The 15586-nt window shown below is 40.1% G+C and overlaps 23 non-coding genes across 23 annotated transcripts; all 23 read right to left on the bottom strand.

Annotated features, from left to right (window-relative positions):
• Positions 1–505: 505 nt before the first annotated feature.
• On the bottom strand, positions 506–578 carry trnak-cuu (transfer RNA lysine (anticodon CUU)). Its single transcript has one exon. It is a non-coding gene; the product is annotated as a tRNA-Lys (tRNA).
• A 342-nt stretch (positions 579–920) lies between these two features.
• Positions 921–993, bottom strand: trnak-uuu (transfer RNA lysine (anticodon UUU)). The gene has a single exon. It is a non-coding gene; the product is annotated as a tRNA-Lys (tRNA).
• A 758-nt stretch (positions 994–1751) lies between these two features.
• On the bottom strand, positions 1752–1824 carry trnak-uuu (transfer RNA lysine (anticodon UUU)). The gene has a single exon. It is a non-coding gene; the product is annotated as a tRNA-Lys (tRNA).
• A 346-nt stretch (positions 1825–2170) lies between these two features.
• trnak-uuu (transfer RNA lysine (anticodon UUU)) lies at positions 2171–2243 on the bottom strand. Its single transcript has one exon. It is a non-coding gene; the product is annotated as a tRNA-Lys (tRNA).
• A 336-nt stretch (positions 2244–2579) lies between these two features.
• trnak-uuu (transfer RNA lysine (anticodon UUU)) lies at positions 2580–2652 on the bottom strand. The gene has a single exon. It is a non-coding gene; the product is annotated as a tRNA-Lys (tRNA).
• A 700-nt stretch (positions 2653–3352) lies between these two features.
• On the bottom strand, positions 3353–3425 carry trnak-uuu (transfer RNA lysine (anticodon UUU)). The gene has a single exon. It is a non-coding gene; the product is annotated as a tRNA-Lys (tRNA).
• Positions 3426–3772: 347 nt separating this feature from the next.
• On the bottom strand, positions 3773–3845 carry trnak-uuu (transfer RNA lysine (anticodon UUU)). The gene has a single exon. It is a non-coding gene; the product is annotated as a tRNA-Lys (tRNA).
• A 758-nt stretch (positions 3846–4603) lies between these two features.
• trnak-uuu (transfer RNA lysine (anticodon UUU)) lies at positions 4604–4676 on the bottom strand. The gene has a single exon. It is a non-coding gene; the product is annotated as a tRNA-Lys (tRNA).
• Positions 4677–6205: 1529 nt separating this feature from the next.
• On the bottom strand, positions 6206–6278 carry trnak-uuu (transfer RNA lysine (anticodon UUU)). Its single transcript has one exon. It is a non-coding gene; the product is annotated as a tRNA-Lys (tRNA).
• A 707-nt stretch (positions 6279–6985) lies between these two features.
• Positions 6986–7058, bottom strand: trnak-uuu (transfer RNA lysine (anticodon UUU)). The gene has a single exon. It is a non-coding gene; the product is annotated as a tRNA-Lys (tRNA).
• A 758-nt stretch (positions 7059–7816) lies between these two features.
• On the bottom strand, positions 7817–7889 carry trnak-uuu (transfer RNA lysine (anticodon UUU)). The gene has a single exon. It is a non-coding gene; the product is annotated as a tRNA-Lys (tRNA).
• Positions 7890–8235: 346 nt separating this feature from the next.
• On the bottom strand, positions 8236–8308 carry trnak-uuu (transfer RNA lysine (anticodon UUU)). Its single transcript has one exon. It is a non-coding gene; the product is annotated as a tRNA-Lys (tRNA).
• A 699-nt stretch (positions 8309–9007) lies between these two features.
• Positions 9008–9080, bottom strand: trnak-uuu (transfer RNA lysine (anticodon UUU)). The gene has a single exon. It is a non-coding gene; the product is annotated as a tRNA-Lys (tRNA).
• A 347-nt stretch (positions 9081–9427) lies between these two features.
• Positions 9428–9500, bottom strand: trnak-uuu (transfer RNA lysine (anticodon UUU)). Its single transcript has one exon. It is a non-coding gene; the product is annotated as a tRNA-Lys (tRNA).
• A 758-nt stretch (positions 9501–10258) lies between these two features.
• trnak-uuu (transfer RNA lysine (anticodon UUU)) lies at positions 10259–10331 on the bottom strand. The gene has a single exon. It is a non-coding gene; the product is annotated as a tRNA-Lys (tRNA).
• Positions 10332–10677: 346 nt separating this feature from the next.
• On the bottom strand, positions 10678–10750 carry trnak-uuu (transfer RNA lysine (anticodon UUU)). Its single transcript has one exon. It is a non-coding gene; the product is annotated as a tRNA-Lys (tRNA).
• A 721-nt stretch (positions 10751–11471) lies between these two features.
• On the bottom strand, positions 11472–11544 carry trnak-uuu (transfer RNA lysine (anticodon UUU)). The gene has a single exon. It is a non-coding gene; the product is annotated as a tRNA-Lys (tRNA).
• Positions 11545–12302: 758 nt separating this feature from the next.
• On the bottom strand, positions 12303–12375 carry trnak-uuu (transfer RNA lysine (anticodon UUU)). The gene has a single exon. It is a non-coding gene; the product is annotated as a tRNA-Lys (tRNA).
• Positions 12376–12724: 349 nt separating this feature from the next.
• trnak-cuu (transfer RNA lysine (anticodon CUU)) lies at positions 12725–12797 on the bottom strand. The gene has a single exon. It is a non-coding gene; the product is annotated as a tRNA-Lys (tRNA).
• A 721-nt stretch (positions 12798–13518) lies between these two features.
• trnak-uuu (transfer RNA lysine (anticodon UUU)) lies at positions 13519–13591 on the bottom strand. The gene has a single exon. It is a non-coding gene; the product is annotated as a tRNA-Lys (tRNA).
• A 758-nt stretch (positions 13592–14349) lies between these two features.
• trnak-uuu (transfer RNA lysine (anticodon UUU)) lies at positions 14350–14422 on the bottom strand. The gene has a single exon. It is a non-coding gene; the product is annotated as a tRNA-Lys (tRNA).
• Positions 14423–14771: 349 nt separating this feature from the next.
• trnak-cuu (transfer RNA lysine (anticodon CUU)) lies at positions 14772–14844 on the bottom strand. Its single transcript has one exon. It is a non-coding gene; the product is annotated as a tRNA-Lys (tRNA).
• Positions 14845–15214: 370 nt separating this feature from the next.
• On the bottom strand, positions 15215–15287 carry trnak-cuu (transfer RNA lysine (anticodon CUU)). Its single transcript has one exon. It is a non-coding gene; the product is annotated as a tRNA-Lys (tRNA).
• Between the last annotated feature and the right edge of the window lie 299 nt (positions 15288–15586).

The following is a 15586-nucleotide window of genomic DNA, read 5'->3' as shown; positions in this document are numbered from 1 at the left end:
AGGCATACAATACCATTGAATTGGAACCACTGCCAAAGACAGCTCTAAAACTTAAGCTCTGCGCCCAATGTGGGGCTCGAACCCACGATCCTGAGATTAAGAGTCTCATGCTCTACCGACTGAGCTAACCGGGCTCTTTTTGTTCTTTCAGAGCGGAGATTTCGAGAAAGAAGGCTGTTGTTTTGGGGTACATTATGCTTGCGCTAATTTCATGCATCTAATTTCACAAATTTCTCAATTGAAGAACAACTAAATGAGTTGGACAACATCTTTAAATGAAATTGTGTACTATAGGCAGAACAGGTCAATGGAATGTAGAACCTTTGTGTTTGACATCTCATGGCGTACCTGAGAATGTCTTGTAGGAAGTATGACCACATACAAATGCACCGTCATGATCCCGCTGCCTTGTTTGACAAATTCATACGAATTGTATTTTAAACTAGGCATACAATACCATTGAATTGGAACCACTGCCAAAGACAGCTCTAAAACTTAAGCTCTGCGCCCAATGTGGGGCTCGAACCCACGACCCTGAGATTAAGAGTCTCATGCTCTACCGACTGAGCTAACCGGGCTCTTTTTGTCTTTTCAGATCGTACATTTTTCGAGAAACAAGACTGTTGTTTTTTATTATCCTTGCGCTAATTTCACTAATTTCTCAATTGAAGAAAAACTAAATGAGTTGGACAACATCTTAAAATGAAAGTGTGTATTATAGGCAGAACAGGTCAATGGAATGTAGAACCTTTGTGTTTGACATCTCATGGCATATCTGAGAATAGTTGTAGGGAGTATGACCACATACAAATGCACTACCATGATCCCGTGGACTGATTTTGGCAAGTTGAAACAAACTCTATTCAAAACTTTGCATACATTATGTATGAATCTGAATATGCTGTGTAGGAGGAGCCGTACGCCCAATGTGGGACTTGAACCCACGACCCTGAGATTAAAAGTCTCATGCTCTACCGACTGAGCTAACCGGGCTCTTTTTGTCTTTTCAGATCGTAGATTTTTCGAGAAACAAGACTGTAGTTTTGGGGTACATTATCCTTGCACTAATTTCACAAATTTCTCAATTGAAGAACAACTAAATGAGTTGAACAACATCTTAAAATGAAAGTGTGTACTATAGGCAGAACAGGTCAATGGAATGTAGAACCTTTGTGTTTGACATCTCATGGCATATCTGAGAATGGTTGTAGGGAGTATGACCACATACAAATGCACCGCCATGATCCCGTGGACTTGTTTGGCAAGTTGAAAATGTTTTTATTCAAAACGGTGCATACATTATGTATGAATCTCAATATGCTGTATAGGAGGAGCCGTATGCCCAATGTGGGACTTGAACCCACGACCCTGAGATTAAAAGTCTCATGCTCTACCGACTGAGCTAACCGGACTCTTTTTGTGTTTTCAGATTGTAGATTTTTCGAGAAACAAGACTGTTGTTTTGGGGTACATTATCCTTGCGCTAATTTCTCAATTGAAGAACACCTAAATGAGTTGGACAACATCTTAAAAATGAAATTGTGTACTATAGGCAGAACAGGTCAATGGAATGTAGAACCTTCGTGTTTGACATCTCATGTCATACCAGAAAATGTCTTGTAGGAAGTATGACCACATACAAATGCACCGCCATGATCCCGTGGACTTGTTTGGCAAGTTGAAACAAACTCTATTCAAAAATCTGTATACATTATGTATGAATCTGAATATGCTGTGTAGGAGGAGCCGTACGCCCAATGTGGGACTTGAACCCACGACCCTGAGATTAAAAGTCTCATGCTCTACCGACTGAGCTAACCGGGCTCTTTTTGTCTTTTCAGATCGTAGATTTTTCGAGAAACAAGACTGTTGTTTTGGGGTACATTATCCTTGCTCTAATTTCACAAATTTCTCAATTGAAGAACAACTAAATGAGTTGGACAACATCTTAAAATGAAAGTGTGTATTATAGGCAGAACAGGTCAATGGAATGTAGAACCTTTGTGTTTGACATATCATGGCATATCTGAGAATAGTTGTAGGGAGTATGACCACATACAAATGCACCGCCATGATCCCGTGGACTTGTTTGGCAAGTTGAAACAAACTCTATTCAAAACTGTGCATACATTATGTATGAATCTGAATATGCTGTGTAGGAGGAGCTGTATGCCCAATGTGGGACTTGAACCCACGACCCTGAGATTAAAAGTCTCATGCTCTACCGACTGAGCTAACCGGGCTCTTTTTGTCTTTTCAGATCGTAGATTTTTCGAGAAACAAGACTGTTGTTTGGGGTACATTATCCTTGCGCAAATTTCTCAATTGAAGAACAACTAAATGAGTTGGACAACATCTTAAAAGGAAAGTGTGTATTATAGGCAGAACAGGTCAATGGAATGTAGAACCTTTGTGTTTGACATATCATGGCATATCTGAGAATAGTTGTAGGGAGTATGACCACATACAAATGCACCGCCATGATCCCGTGGACTTGTTTGGCAAGTTGAAACAAACTCTATTCAAAACTGTGCATACATTATGTATGAATCTGAATATGCTGTGTAGGAGGAGCCGTACGCCCAATGTGGGACTTGAACCCACGACCCTGAGATTAAAAGTCTCATGCTCTACCGACTGAGCTAACTGGGCTCTTTTTGTCTTTTCAGATCGTAGATTTTTCGAGAAACAAGACTGTTGTTTGGGGTACATTATCCTTGTGCAAATTTCTCAATTGAAGAACAACTAAATGAGTTAGACAACATCTTAAAATGAAACTGTGTACTATAGGCAGAACAGGTCAATGGAATGTAGAACCTTTGTGTTTGACATCTCATGTCATACCAGAGAATGTCTTGTAGGAAGTATGACCACATACAAATGCACCGTCATGATCCCGGTGCTTTGTTTGGCAAAGTCATACAAATTGTATTTGAAACTGGGCATACAGTACCTTTGAATTGGAACGACTGCCAAAGACAACTCGAAAGATTAAGCTTGCGCCCAATGTGGGGCTCGAACCCACGACCCTGAGATTAAGAGTCTCATGCTCTACTGACTGAGCTAACCAGGCTTCTTCAGGTTTATTAAAGTATCCGATTGGACCTCATTTCACCAAACATTAACTTTTAGAAGCACAACATTAGGTTGACAAGATCTTAGAATGAATTTGTCTAGATGAACAGCCTTTGTGCTGGACATGTCATGTCATATGCCAGAAAAGCTTGTTCAAAGTATGAACATGCTCAAATGCACTTTCAAGATCACGTGGACTTGTTTGGCAAGGTTAAACAAATTCTATTTAAAACTGTGCATACATCATGTATGAATCTGAAGTGTAGGAGGAGCTGTATGCCCAATGTGGGACTTGAACCCACGACCCTGAGATTAAAAGTCTCATGCTCTACCGACTGAGCTAACCGGGCTCTTTTTGTCTTTTCAGATCGTACATTTTTCGAGAAACAAGACTGTTGTTTTGGGGTACATTATCCTTGCGCTAATTTCACTAATTTCTCAATTGAAGAAAAACTAAATGAGTTGGACAACATCTTAAAATGAAAGTGTGTATTATAGGCAGAACAGGTCAATGGAATGTAGAACCTTTGTGTTTGACATCTCATGGCATATCTGAGAATAGTTGTAGGGAGTATGACCACATACAAATGCACTACCATGATCCCGTGGACTGATTTTGGCAAGTTGAAACAAACTCTATTCAAAACTGTGCATACATTATGTATGATTCTGAATATGGTGTGTAGGAGGAGCTGTACGCCCAATGTGGGACTTGAACCCACGACCCTGAGATTAAAAGTCTCATGCTCTACCGACTGAGCTAACCGGGCTCTTTTTGTCTTTTCAGATCGTAGATTTTTCGAGAAACAAGACTGTAGTTTTGGGGTACATTATCCTTGCACTAATTTCACAAATTTCTCAATTGAAGAACAACTAAATGAGTTGGACAACATCTTAAAATGAAAGTGTGTACTATAGGCAGAACAGGTCAATGGAATGTAGAACCTTTGTGTTTGACATCTCATTGCATATCTGAGAATGGTTGTAGGGAGTATGACCACATACAAATGCACCGCCATGATCCCGTGGACTTGTTTGGCAAGTTGAAAAAAATTCTATTCAAAACGGTGCATACATTATGTATGAATCTCAATATGCTGTATAGGAGGAGCCGTATGCCCAATGTGGGACTTGAACCCACGACCCTGAGATTAAAAGTCTCATGATCTACCGACTGAGCTAACCGGACTCTTTTTGTCTTTTCAGATTGTAGATTTTTCGAGAAACAAGAGTGTTGTTTTGGGGTACATTATCCTTGCGCTAATTTCTCAATTGAAGAACACCTAAATGAGTTGGACAACATCTTAAAAATGAAATTGTGTACTATAGGCAGAACAGGTCAATGGAATGTAGAACCTTCGTGTTTGACATCTCATGTCATACCAGAAAATGTCTTGTAGGAAGTATGACCACATACAAATGCACCGCCATGATCCCGTGGACTTGTTTGGCAAGTTGAAACAAACTCTATTCAAAAATCTGTATACATTATGTATGAATCTGAATATGCTGTGTAGGAGGAGCCGTACGCCCAATGTGGGACTTGAACCCACGACCCTGAGATTAAAAGTCTCATGCTCTACCGACTGAGCTAACCGGGCTCTTTTTGTCTTTTCAGATCGTAGATTTTTCGAGAAACAAGACTGTTGTTTGGGGTACATTATCCTTGTGCAAATTTCTCAATTGAAGAACAACTAAATGAGTTAGACAACATCTTAAAATGAAACTGTGTACTATAGGCAGAACAGGTCAATGGAATGTAGAACCTTTGTGTTTGACATCTCATGTCATACCAGAGAATGTCTTGTAGGAAGTATGACCACATACAAATGCTACGTCATGATCCCGGTGCCTTGTTTGGCAAAGTCATACAAATTGTATTTGAAACTGGGCATACAGTACCTTTGAATTGGAACGACTGCCAAAGACAACTCGAAAGATTAAGCTTGCGCCCAATGTGGGGCTCGAACCCACGACCCTGAGATTAAGAGTCTCATGCTCTACCGACTGAGCTAACCAGGCTTCTTCAGGTTTATTAAAGTATCCGATTGGACCTGATTTCACCAAACATTAACTTTTAGAAGCACAACATTAGGTTGACAAGATCTTAGAATGAATTTGTCTAGATGAACAGCCTTTGTGCTGGACATGTCATGTCATATGCCAGAAAAGCTTGTTCAAAGTATGAACATGCTCAAATGCACTTTCAAGATCACGTGGACTTGTTTGGCAAGGTTAAACAGATTCTATTTAAAACTGTCCATACATCATGTATGAATCTGAAGTGTAGGAGGAGCTGTACGCCCAATGTGGGACTTGAACCCATGACCCTGAGATTAAAAGTCTCATGCTCTACCGACTGAGCTAACCGGGCTCTTTTTGTCTTTTCAGATCGTAGATTTTTCGAGAAACAAGACTGTTGTTTTGGGGTACATTATCCTTGCTCTAATTTCACAAATTTCTCAATTGAAGAACAACTAAATGAGTTGGACAACATCTTAAAATGAAAGTGTGTATTATAGGCAGAACAGGTCAATGGAATGTAGAACCTTTGTGTTTGACATCTCATTGCATATCTGAGAATGGTTGTAGGGAGTATGACCACATACAAATGCACCGCCATGATCCCGTGGACTTGTTTGGCAAGTTGAAAAAAATTCTATTCAAAACGGTGCATACATTATTTATGAATCTCAATATGCTGTATAGGAGGAGCCGTATGCCCAATGTGGGACTTGAACCCACGACCCTGAGATTAAAAGTCTCATGATCTACCGACTGAGCTAACCGGACTCTTTTTGTCTTTTCAGATTGTAGATTTTTCGAGAAACAAGAGTGTTGTTTTGGGGTACATTATCCTTGCGCTAATTTCTCAATTGAAGAACAACTAAATGAGTTGGACAACATCTTAAAATGAAAGTGTGTATTATAGGCAGAACAGGTCAATGGAATGTAGAACCTTTGTGTTTGACATATCATGGCATATCTGAGAATAGTTGTAGGGAGTATGACCACATACAAATGCACCGCCATGATCCCGTGGACTTGTTTGGCAAGTTGAAACAAACTCTATTCAAAACTGTGCATACATTATGTATGAATCTGAATATGCTGTGTAGGAGGAGCCGTACGCCCAATGTGGGACTTGAACCCACGACCCTGAGATTAAAAGTCTCATGCTCTACCGACTGAGCTAACTGGGCTCTTTTTGTCTTTTCAGATCGTAGATTTTTCGAGAAACAAGACTGTTGTTTGGGGTACATTATCCTTGTGCAAATTTCTCAATTGAAGAACAACTAAATGAGTTAGACAACATCTTAAAATGAAACTGTGTACTATAGGCAGAACAGGTCAATGGAATGTAGAACCTTTGTGTTTGACATCTCATGTCATACCAGAGAATGTCTTGTAGGAAGTATGACCACATACAAATGCACCGTCATGATCCCGGTGCCTTGTTTGGCAAAGTCATACAAATTGTATTTGAAACTGGGCATACAGTACCTTTGAATTGGAACGACTGCCAAAGACAACTCGAAAGATTAAGCTTGCGCCCAATGTGGGGCTCGAACCCACGACCCTGAGATTAAGAGTCTCATGCTCTACCGACTGAGCTAACCAGGCTTCTTCAGGTTTATTAAAGTATCCGATTGGACCTGATTTCACCAAACATTAACTTTTAGAAGCACAACATTAGGTTGACAAGATCTTAGAATGAATTTGTCTAGATGAACAGCCTTTGTGCTGGACATGTCATGTCATATGCCAGAAAAGCTTGTTCAAAGTATGAACATGCTCAAATGCACTTTCAAGATCACGTGGACTGATTTTGGCAAGTTGAAACAAACTCTATTCAAAACTGTGCATACATTATGTATGATTCTGAATATGGTGTGTAGGAGGAGCCGTATGCCCAATGTGGGACTTGAACCCACGACCCTGAGATTAAAAGTCTCATGCTCTACCGACTGAGCTAACCGGGCTCTTTTTGTCTTTTCAGATCGTAGATTTTTCGAGAAACAAGACTGTAGTTTTGGGGTACATTATCCTTGCACTAATTTCACAAATTTCTCAATTGAAGAACAACTAAATGAGTTGGACAACATCTTAAAATGAAAGTGTGTACTATAGGCAGAACAGGTCAATGGAATGTAGAACCTTTGTGTTTGACATCTCATTGCATATCTGAGAATGGTTGTAGGGAGTATGACCACATACAAATGCACCGCCATGATCCCGTGGACTTGTTTGGCAAGTTGAAAAAAATTCTATTCAAAATGGTGCATACATTATGTATGAATCTCAATATGCTGTATAGGAGGAGCCGTATGCCCAATGTGGGACTTGAACCCACGACCCTGAGATTAAAAGTCTCATGATCTACCGACTGAGCTAACCGGACTCTTTTTGTCTTTTCAGATCGTAGATTTTTCGAGAAACAAGACTGTTGTTTTGGGGTACATTATCCTTGCGCTAATTTCTCAATTGAAGAACACCTAAATGAGTTGGACAACATCTTAAAAATGAAATTGTGTACTATAGGCAGAACAGGTCAATGGAATGTAGAACCTTCGTGTTTGACATCTCATGTCATACCAGAAAATGTCTTGTAGGAAGTATGACCACATACAAATGCACCGCCATGATCCCGTGGACTTGTTTGGCAAGTTGAAACAAACTCTATTCAAAAATCTGTATACATTATGTATGAATCTGAATATGCTGTGTAGGAGGAGCTGTATGCCCAATGTGGGACTTGAACCCACGACCCTGAGATTAAAAGTCTCATGCTCTACCGACTGAGCTAACCGGGCTCTTTTTGTCTTTTCAGATCGTAGATTTTTCGAGAAACAAGACTGTTGTTTTGGGGTACATTATCCTTGCTCTAATTTCACAAATTTCTCAATTGAAGAACAACTAAATGAGTTGGACAACATCTTAAAATGAAAGTGTGTATTATAGGCAGAACAGGTCAATGGAATGTAGAACCTTTGTGTTTGACATATCATGGCATATCTGAGAATAGTTGTAGGGAGTATGACCACATACAAATGCACCGCCATGATCCCATGGACTTGTTTGGCAAGTTGAAACAAACTCTATTAAAAACTGTGCATACATTATGTATGAATCTGAATATGCTGTGTAGGAGGAGCTGTACGCCCAATGTGGGACTTGAACCCACGACCCTGAGATTAAAAGTCTCATGCTCTACCGACTGAGCTAACTGGGCTCTTTTTGTCTTTTCAGATTGTAGATTTTTCGAGAAACAAGACTGTTGTTTGGGGTACATTATCCTTGCGCAAATTTCTCAATTGAAGAACAACTAAATGAGTTGGACAACATCTTAAAATGAAAGTGTGTATTATAGGCAGAACAGGTCAATGGAATGTAGAACCTTTGTGTTTGACATATCATGGCATATCTGAGAATAGTTGTAGGGAGTATGACCACATACAAATGCACCGTCATGATCCCGGTGCCTTGTTTGGCAAAGTCATACAAATTGTATTTGAAACTGGGCATACAGTACCTTTGAATTGGAACGACTGCCAAAGACAACTCGAAAGATTAAGCTTGCGCCCAATGTGGGGCTCGAACCCACGACCCTGAGATTAAGAGTCTCATGCTCTACCGACTGAGCTAACCAGGCTTCTTCAGGTTTATTAAAGTATCCGATTGGACCTGATTTCACCAAACATTAACTTTTAGAAGCACAACATTAGGTTGACAAGATCTTAGAATGAATTTGTCTAGATGAACAGCCTTTGTGCTGGACATGTCATGTCATATGCCAGAAAAGCTTGTTCAAAGTATGAACATGCTCAAATGCACTTTCAAGATCACGTGGACTTGTTTGGCAAGGTTAAACAAATTCTATTTAAAACTGTGCATACATCATGTATGAATCTGAAGTGTAGGAGGAGCTGTACGCCCAATGTGGGACTTGAACCCACGACCCTGAGATTAAAAGTCTCATGCTCTACCGACTGAGCTAACCGGGCTCTTTTTGTCTTTTCAGATCGTACATTTTTCGAGAAACAAGACTGTTGTTTTGGGGTACATTATCCTTGCGCTAATTTCACTAATTTCTCAATTGAAGAAAAACTAAATGAGTTGGACAACATCTTAAAATGAAAGTGTGTATTATAGGCAGAACAGGTCAATGGAATGTAGAACCTTTGTGTTTGACATCTCATGGCATATCTGAGAATAGTTGTAGGGAGTATGACCACATACAAATGCACTACCATGATCCCGTGGACTGATTTTGGCAAGTTGAAACAAACTCTATTCAAAACTGTGCATACATTATGTATGATTCTGAATATGGTGTGTAGGAGGAGCCGTACGCCCAATGTGGGACTTGAACCCACGACCCTGAGATTAAAAGTCTCATGCTCTACCGACTGAGCTAACCGGGCTCTTTTTGTCTTTTCAGATCGTAGATTTTTCGAGAAACAAGACTGTAGTTTTGGGGTACATTATCCTTGCACTAATTTCACAAATTTCTCAATTGAAGAACAACTAAATGAGTTGGACAACATCTTAAAATGAAAGTGTGTACTATAGGCAGAACAGGTCAATGGAATGTAGAACCTTTGTGTTTGACATCTCATTGCATATCTGAGAATGGTTGTAGGGAGTATGACCACATACAAATGCACCGCCATGATCCCGTGGACTTGTTTGGCAAGTTGAAAAAAATTCTATTCAAAACGGTGCATACATTATGTATGAATCTCAATATGCTGTATAGGAGGAGCCGTATGCCCAATGTGGGACTTGAACCCACGACCCTGAGATTAAAAGTCTCATGATCTACCGACTGAGCTAACCGGACTCTTTTTGTCTTTTCAGATCGTAGATTTTTCGAGAAACAAGACTGTTGTTTTGGGGTACATTATCCTTGCGCTAATTTCTCAATTGAAGAACACCTAAATGAGTTGGACAACATCTTAAAAATGAAATTGTGTACTATAGGCAGAACAGGTCAATGGAATGTAGAACCTTCGTGTTTGACATCTCATGTCATACCAGAAAATGTCTTGTAGGAAGTATGACCACATACAAATGCACCGCCATGATCCCGTGGACTTGTTTGGCAAGTTGAAACAAACTCTATTCAAAAATCTGTATACATTATGTATGAATCTGAATATGCTGTGTAGGAGGAGCTGTACGCCCAATGTGGGACTTGAACCCACGACCCTGAGATTAAAAGTCTCATGCTCTACCGACTGAGCTAACCGGGCTCTTTTTGTCTTTTCAGATCGTAGATTTTTCGAGAAACAAGACTGTTGTTTTGGGGTACATTATCCTTGCTCTAATTTCACAAATTTCTCAATTGAAGAACAACTAAATGAGTTGGACAACATCTTAAAATGAAAGTGTGTATTATAGGCAGAACAGGTCAATGGAATGTAGAACCTTTGTGTTTGACATATCATGGCATATCTGAGAATAGTTGTAGGGAGTATGACCACATACAAATGCACCGCCATGATCCCGTGGACTTGTTTGGCAAGTTGAAACAAACTCTATTAAAAACTGTGCATACATTATGTATGAATCTGAATATGCTGTGTAGGAGGAGCCGTACGCCCAATGTGGGACTTGAACCCACGACCCTGAGATTAAAAGTCTCATGCTCTACCGACTGAGCTAACCGGGCTCTTTTTGTTCTTTCAGAGCGGAGATTTCGAGAAAGAAGGCTGTTGTTTTGGGGTACATTATGCTTGCGCTAATTCCATGCATCCAATTTCACAAATTTCTCAATTGAAGAACAACTAAATGAGTTGGACAACATCTTAAAATGAAAGTGTGTATTATAGGCAGAACAGGTCAATGGAATGTAGAACCTTTGTGTTTGACATATCATGGCATATCTGAGAATAGTTGTAGGGAGTATGACCACATACAAATGCACCGTCATGATCCCGGTGCCTTGTTTGGCAAAGTCATACAAATTGTATTTGAAACTGGGCATACAGTACCTTTGAATTGGAACGACTGCCAAAGACAACTCGAAAGATTAAGCTTGCGCCCAATGTGGGGCTCGAACCCACGACCCTGAGATTAAGAGTCTCATGCTCTACCGACTGAGCTAACCAGGCTTCTTCAGATTTATTAAAGTATCCGATTGGACCTCATTTCACCAAACATTAACTTTTAGAAGCACAACATTAGGTTGACAAGATCTTAGAATGAATTTGTCTAGATGAACAGCCTTTGTGCTGGACATGTCATGTCATATGCCAGAAAAGCTTGTTCAAAGTGTGAACATGCTCAAATGCACTTTCAAGATCACGTGGACTTGTTTGGCAAGGTTAAACAAATTCTATTTAAAACTGTGCATACATCATGTATGAATCTGAAGTGTAGGAGGAGCTGTACGCCCAATGTGGGACTTGAACCCACGACCCTGAGATTAAAAGTCTCATGCTCTACCGACTGAGCTAACCGGGCTCTTTTTGTCTTTTCAGATCGTACATTTTTCGAGAAACAAGACTGTTGTTTTGGGGTACATTATCCTTGCGCTAATTTCTCAATTGAAGAACACCTAAATGAGTTGGACAACATCTTAAAAATGAAATTGTGTACTATAGGCAGAACAGGTCAATGGAATGTAGAACCTTCGTGTTTGACATCTCATGTCATACCAGAAAATGTCTTGTAGGAAGTATGACCACATACAAATGCACCGCCATGATCCCGTGGACTTGTTTGGAAAGTAGAAACAAACTCTATTCAAAAATCTGTATACATTATGTATGAATCTGAATATGCTGTGTAGGAGGAGCCGTACGCCCAATGTGGGACTTGAACCCATGACCCTGAGATTAAAAGTCTCATGCTCTACCGACTGAGCTAACCGGGCTCTTTTTGTCTTTTCAGATCGTAGATTTTTCGAGAAACAAGACTGTTGTTTTGGGGTACATTATCCTTGCTCTAATTTCACAAATTTCTCAATTGAAGAACAACTAAATGAGTTGGACAACATCTTAAAATGAAAGTGTGTATTATAGGCAGAACAGGTCAATGGAATGTAGAACCTTTGTGTTTGACATATCATGGCATATGTGAGAATAGATGTAGGGAGTATGACCACATACAAATGCACCGCCATGATCCCGTGGATTTGTTTGGCAAGTTGAAACAAACTCTATTCAAAACTATGCATACAATATGTATGAATCTGAATATGCTGTGTAGGAGGAGCCGTACGCCCAATGTGGGACTTGAACCCACGACCCTGAGATTAAAAGTCTCATGCTCTACCGACTGAGCTAACCGGGCTCTTTTTGTCTTTTCAGATTGTAGATTTTTCGAGAAACAAGACTGTTGTTTGGGGTACATTATCCTTGCGCAAATTTCTCAATTGAAGAACAACTAAATGAGTTGGACAACATCTTAAAATGAAATTGTGTACTATAGGCAGAACAGGTCAATGGAATGTAGAACCTTCGTGTTTGACATCTCATGTCATACCAGAAAATGTCTTGTAGGAAGTATGACCACATACAAATGCACCGTCATGATCCCGCTGCCTTGTTTGGAAAATTCATACAAATTGTATTTTAAACTGGGCATACAATACCTTTGAATTGGAACCACTGCCAAAGACAGCTCTAAAACTTAAGCTCTGCGCCCAATGTGGGGCTCGAACCCACGACCCTGAGATTAAGAGTCTCATGCTCTACCGACTGAGCTAACCGGGCTCTTTTTGTTCTTTCAGAGCGGAGATTTCGAGTAAGAAGGCTGTTGTTTTGGGGTACATTATGCTTGCGCTAATTCCATGCATCCAATTTCACAAATTTCTCAATTGAAGAACAACTAAATGAGTTGGACAACATCTTTAAATGAAATTGTGTATTATAGGCAGAACAGGTCAATGGAATGTAGAACCTTTGTGTTTGACATATCATGGCATATCTGAGAATAGTTGTAGGGAGTATGACCACATACAAATGCACCGTCATGATCCCGGTGCCTTGTTTGGCAAAGTCATACAAATTGTATTTGAAACTGGGCATACAGTACCTTTGAATTGGAACGACTGCCAAAGACAACTCGAAAGATTAAGCTTGCGCCCAATGTGGGGCTCGAACCCACGACCCTGAGATTAAGAGTCTCATGCTCTACCGACTGAGCTAACCAGGCTTCTTCAGATTTATTAAAGTATCCGATTGGACCTCATTTCACCAAACATTAACTTTTAGAAGCACAACATTAGGTTGACAAGATCTTAGAATGAATTTGTCTAGATGAACAGCCTTTGTGCTGGACATGTCATGTCATATGCCAGAAAAGCTTGTTCAAAGTGTGAACATGCTCAAATGCACTTTCAAGATCACGTGGACTTGTTTGGCAAGGTTAAACAAATTCTATTTAAAACTGTGCATACATCATGTATGAATCTGAAGTGTAGGAGGAGCTGTACGCCCAATGTGGGACTTGAACCCACGACCCTGAGATTAAAAGTCTCATGCTCTACCGACTGAGCTAACCGGGCTCTTTTTGTCTTTTCAGATCGTACATTTTTCGAGAAACAAGACTGTTGTTTTGGGGTACATTATCCTTGCGCTAATTTCTCAATTGAAGAACACCTAAATGAGTTGGACAACATCTTAAAAATGAAATTGTGTACTATAGGCAGAACAGGTCAATGGAATGTAGAACCTTCGTGTTTGACATCTCATGTCATACCAGAAAATGTCTTGTAGGAAGTATGACCACATACAAATGCACCGCCATGATCCCGTGGACTTGTTTGGAAAGTAGAAACAAACTCTATTCAAAAATCTGTATACATTATGTATGAATCTGAATATGCTGTGTAGGAGGAGCCGTACGCCCAATGTGGGACTTGAACCCATGACCCTGAGATTAAAAGTCTCATGCTCTACCGACTGAGCTAACCGGGCTCTTTTTGTCTTTTCAGATCGTAGATTTTTCGAGAAACAAGACTGTTGTTTTGGGGTACATTATCCTTGCTCTAATTTCACAAATTTCTCAATTGAAGAACAACTAAATGAGTTGGACAACATCTTAAAATGAAAGTGTGTATTATAGGCAGAACAGGTCAATGGAATGTAGAACCTTTGTGTTTGACATATCATGGCATATGTGAGAATAGATGTAGGGAGTATGACCACATACAAATGCACCGCCATGATCCCGTGGATTTGTTTGGCAAGTTGAAACAAACTCTATTCAAAACTATGCATACAATATGTATGAATCTGAATATGCTGTGTAGGAGGAGCCGTACGCCCAATGTGGGACTTGAACCCACGACCCTGAGATTAAAAGTCTCATGCTCTACCGACTGAGCTAACCGGGCTCTTTTTGTCTTTTCAGATTGTAGATTTTTCGAGAAACAAGACTGTTGTTTGGGGTACATTATCCTTGCGCAAATTTCTCAATTGAAGAACAACTAAATGAGTTGGACAACATCTTAAAATGAAATTGTGTACTATAGGCAGAACAGGTCAATGGAATGTAGAACCTTCGTGTTTGACATCTCATGTCATACCAGAAAATGTCTTGTAGGAAGTATGACCACATACAAATGCACCGTCATGATCCCGCTGCCTTGTTTGGAAAATTCATACAAATTGTATTTTAAACTGGGCATACAATACCTTTGAATTGGAACCACTGCCAAAGACAGCTCTAAAACTTAAGCTCTGCGCCCAATGTGGGGCTCGAACCCACGACCCTGAGATTAAGAGTCTCATGCTCTACCGACTGAGCTAACCGGGCTCTTTTTGTTCTTTCAGAGCGGAGATTTCGAGTAAGAAGGCTGTTGTTTTGGGGTACATTATGCTTGCGCTAATTCCATGCATCCAATTTCACAAATTTCTCAATTGAAGAACAACTAAATGAGTTGGACAACATCTTTAAATGAAATTGTGTATTATAGGCAGAACAGGTCAATGGAATGTAGAACCTTTGTGTTTGACATCTCATGGCGTACCTGAGAATGTCTTGTAGGAAGTATGACCACATACAAATGCACCGTCATGATCCCGCTGCCTTGTTTGGCAAATTCATACGAATTGTATTTTAAACTAGGCATACAATACCATTGAATTGGAACGATTGCCCAAGACAACTCGAAAGATTATGCTTGCGCCCAATGTGGGGCTCGAACCCACGACCCTGAGATTAAGAGTCTCATGCTCTACCGACTGAGCTAACCGGGCTCTTTTTGTTCTTTCAGAGCGGAGATTTCGAGAAAGAAGGCTGTTGTTTTGGGGTACATTATGCTTGCGCTAATTTCATGCATCTAATTTCACAAATTTCTCAATTGAAGAACAACTAAATGAGTTGGACAACATCTTTAAATGAAATTGTGTACTATAGGCAGAACAGGTCAATGGAATGTAGAACCTTTGTGTTTGACATCTCATGGCGTACCTGAGAATGTCTTGTAGGAAGTATGACCACATACAAATGCACCGTCATGATCCCGCTGCCTTGTTTGACAAATTCATACGAATTG

Source organism: Scomber scombrus, chromosome 19 (genome assembly GCF_963691925.1).
Source record: "Scomber scombrus chromosome 19, fScoSco1.1, whole genome shotgun sequence".
In the NCBI taxonomy this organism is placed as follows: domain Eukaryota; kingdom Metazoa; phylum Chordata; class Actinopteri; order Scombriformes; family Scombridae; genus Scomber; species Scomber scombrus.
Note: the sequence above shows the minus strand (reverse complement) of the source record. Positions and strands in the feature narration are given on the sequence as shown.